This window comes from Elephas maximus, chromosome 17 (genome assembly GCF_024166365.1).
Source record: "Elephas maximus indicus isolate mEleMax1 chromosome 17, mEleMax1 primary haplotype, whole genome shotgun sequence".
NCBI lineage: Eukaryota > Metazoa > Chordata > Mammalia > Proboscidea > Elephantidae > Elephas > Elephas maximus.
In genome coordinates, this window is record NC_064835.1 from 21,512,131 (window position 1) to 21,516,301 (window position 4,171).

The following is a 4,171-nucleotide window of genomic DNA, read 5'->3' on the forward strand; positions in this document are numbered from 1 at the left end:
ATCCTTGGACCCTTGTCACGGGTGACTGGGTGACCTGAGTGAAGCTACCAGTCCTTAGGTCCCTGATGCAGGTAGGTGAGGACCTTGTTTAATAGGCAAAACAATGTCAAACATCCGACACCCACCTCTCCATCACACAGCTGAAATGGTTGGAGTCTGCCAACAAGGGCCTATTCTCCTCAAATAGGCCCATACAGGTCCATGCAGAAGGGGAAGGTACTCAAAGTCCACAGACTGTTTATGCCTGGACTGGGGCCGCTTCTGTCCTGAGCTCCCCTGGTTAGTGGAGCTGGCAAATTTTATTTTCCCCCAGTTGCAAATTTGTTCCTTCTTCAAGGCCAGGAGGATGGCTCTAGGTGCTCAACAGGGCCTATCTCAGGCCCAGGGAATTCAGCTGCTGAAGCCAGCTTAGGAGTGGGGTAGCGGAGTAAAGTATACGTAAGTACTTAGGTTTTGCCAAAAGCACCGTTCTTCTCGGGTTCCGAAGGTGTGAATAGGCTGTGTGGCTGGCTGCTCCTCTTGAGGAAACTGTGGCTGAATGCTAGTACCAGCACACCACTGCTGCCACTCCGGGAATGGTGCCTGAAGGCTCCCCGCGATTCGGGTCCAGTAACTCCTCTCCACTTCTGAATGGTCTCTTCCTCCCCCTGCCCCTCAGTTCATTTTCTAAGCTTGCCTTTGAATCTCGGGGCTCTCCCAGCTTGTCACAAATATCCTTGTTTCCCTTGTGTTTTTGGGTCTTTGTTGTAAAGAGTTCTCACCAGAAGCATCTGTCTATTGTGCCATCTTGGCTCCGCCTCTTAGAATATTCTTAGATGTTGTGAAACAAAATATATCTCTTCATGGTTTCTATACTTAGTTTTACTTTAATCTCTTGAAGACGTATAAAAGTAGTCAAGAAAACCAAAAATCCCATTGTTGTCTAGTCAATTCCAACTCCTAGCTACCCTATGGACACAGAAATACTGCCCCATGGGGTTTCCAAGGCTGTAATATATACTGAGCTGACAGCCATATCTTTCTCCTGTGAAGCAGCTGGTGGGTTCAAACCACCAACCTTTCAATTAGTAGCTGAGCTCTTAACCACTGTGCCACCCGTGCTTCTTTAAAAATATTCTAACACCTCTTAAACACAGCAACATTTTAAACATTTGATGATAGCTACTTTAACTTGCTATATGTGTTTTTTTAAATTTTTTGCTAGGTTTGTATTCCCTGTTCTTTCAGCTATTCTTCAAAATACAAGATTTCTATATATGTTTCCTGAAATTGTACAGTTTATATCCCACTTATTGTATAAAAAAAAACCAGGTAAAAAAAAAACTAAGTAGAACACATTAATCCAGTTTTTACTTGAGCATTAAATAGGACTATGAATTTCCGTTTTGTATAATCTGTTTGTTTTCTTTGCAAATGTAGGCTAAAAATACATGTCTTTGTAAAATTCTGTATCACACTGGTGACCAGCATTGTACTTAGACTATTACCTGTAATCGTATGTTTATGTCCTCTACTAATCCACATCTCCACAATCCTTAACTTCTGTAGTAAACACCGGTAATATATGATGATAAACTCGAACCAGCATAGAGGACATGTTATATTTGTCTTCCAAAACCCTTCATATGTTTTAGTAATATGCATAGTCTTCTGACCACTACCACTTCAGCCATAAAGTGAAATTAAAGTAGTAGACCAATTATAGTCTACTGCTCCCCGGGCCACAGGGTTGGAACACATGACCTAAATTTAGGTCATTATATTACTCCTCAGGGATTGTTCAATTAAAAACAGCTGAAGAAAATCCCTCATTCTTGGTGAAGTTGATGAGATACAAGTGTGGGATCAGCCAGACCGTTATGTCCCTGACTTAGAGTTTGTGTGACGGAAGCTGAGACAAATAACCACAAAGTCTCAAGATGAAAGATCTGGGTAGCTATCCATTCCTTCAACTATTGCTACTTAGAATTCTTGAAAGAAAAACAACTTAGACTCATATAAGTAGTTTTCATAGATTTATGTACCCTGTGTTTATTAACTATAAAAAGCATTCATTACATTTCCTTATTCAGAGTTAAATGAAAATGTAAGTATTATGTCTTTTAATATGTATGACATTAATGTATACATATTGAATATGAGACTAAAAGAAAAAAGTCTTTAGAAAAAACCACTGGTAGCATTTCCTCTGGCTGACCCAAAAAACTCCAGGAATTGGTGTTTTCTTTAAAAATTTATAAAATATCTTAATTATAAGATCTTTGAAGTTGATAATTCCTCTTGTGTTCAACCATCACAAAATCACTGGATTTTTCAGAGCCTCAGGAGAGGCTCAAGAGATCTCTGGAATATTAATTTCTTCTGATGAGGGAAAAAATAAGGACTGCCACAGAATCACTTTCTCCCCTCCACACACATACATACACATATGCATACATTCACACACACACGCGCGCGCACACACACACACACAGTCAAACAGTAAACTTATTTTCTCTGTTTCAAAAACTGCTGAGAGGATAATGGACCATAGAAATCATTCCTCAGTAACTGAGTTCACCCTCTCTGGGCTAACAGAACATCCTGAACTCCAGCTGCATCTCTTCCTCCTCCTCCTAAGAGTCTATGTGGTCACAGTAGTGGGAAACCTGGGCATGATCATGCTGACAGGGCTCGGTGTTCACCTGCACACCCCCAGGTACTATTTCCTCAGCACTTTCTCCTGCATTGATCTCTGCCATTCCACTGTCATTACCTCCAAAATCCTGGTGAACTTGTGACAGAGAAGAACACCATTTCCTATCCTGAATGCGTGACTCCGTTCTACTTCTTTCTTATTTTTGCTGTTGCAGAATGTCATAAGCTGGCTGCAATGGCACATGACTGCTGTGTTCCCATCTGTAATCCCTTGCTTTATAATGTTATCACATCTTATCACATCTGGCTCACAGCAGAATTTTATATTTTGGGTCCACAATTCATACAAGCTTTATGTTGAAACATCTTCTGCAAGGCCAATGTAGTTAACCATTATTTCTGTGATCTCTTTCCACTCCTGGAGTTATCCTGCTCCTGCATCTATATCAATGAATTATTGGTTTTGGGTTCGAGTGCATTTAGGTATTGACTCCTGCCTTAACCATCCTTGCCTCCTACATCTTCGTTATTAGCAGCATTTTCCATATTTGCTCCATTGAGGGCAGGTCCAAAGCTTTTAGCACTTCAGCTTCCACATCTTGGCTGTTAGTATCTTTTACTGTTCTGCAGAATTCATGTTCTTACAGCCATCAAATGTCAGCACCGTGGACCAAGGCAAAGTGCCCTCTGTGTTTTATACTATTTTTGTGCCCATGCTGAACCCCATGATCTACAGTCTGAGGAATAAAGATGTCAAATTTTCCCTGAAGGAAATTCTAGAAAGTAGGGCATACACAAGAATAGAATAAATGCTATAATGTCCTAACAGAAACAGCTCTGTGGTTTGCTGATATATGTAATTTGTTCAGCTAACCCTTGAAATTTGTGGATTCATTGACACTTCTTTTCCTTATATAATACGTGTCCAAAATTCCCCTTCAGGCCACCTATTCCTTCAAGCCTACAGTATATTGACTATATATAGAGAAATACAGAGAATAACATCAAAGTCTGTTCAGAATTTCAGGAACCATAGTTTCACTTTTTAATAAAATACAAACGAAAAAGAATGATGATGATAATGGGGTTCTACAAAATGCCAAACCCTGTACCAAACACCATAAGCACATCACTTTATTTAATATTTACAATATTTTCCCAAGGCACATATTAGTAGTATTCCCTTTCAAAGATGAAGAAAGATGTGCCAGTCTGCTTACAGCCTTGGAAACCTCATGGGGCTGCTCTACCCTGTCCTGATGGGTCGCTATGAGTTGAAATTGACTCAGTGGCAGTGGGTTTGGTTTTTGGGGGTTTGGATGATATAAAGAATGTATCTTGGGCACAGGGAGATATTATCAACAGCACAATTTATCTTTAGGAGATAATTTGGAATTTTCTCTTTGCAATATTCTGTAAGTACATTCATGTCACAAAAAATTAGATTTCAAGTTTTTACCTAAATGCTTTCAAGTAGGAGTCAAGTATTTCCTACTCTGTTCTCTTTAACAGGAGAGTCATTTTCAGGGCCATT

General features: G+C 39.9%; 1 pseudogene; it reads left to right on the forward strand.

Moving 5' to 3' along the window:
• The first annotated feature begins 2,522 nt into the window (after positions 1-2,522).
• On the forward strand, positions 2,523-3,446 carry LOC126061056 (putative olfactory receptor 8G3; annotated as a pseudogene).
• Positions 3,447-4,171: the final 725 nt, after the last annotated feature.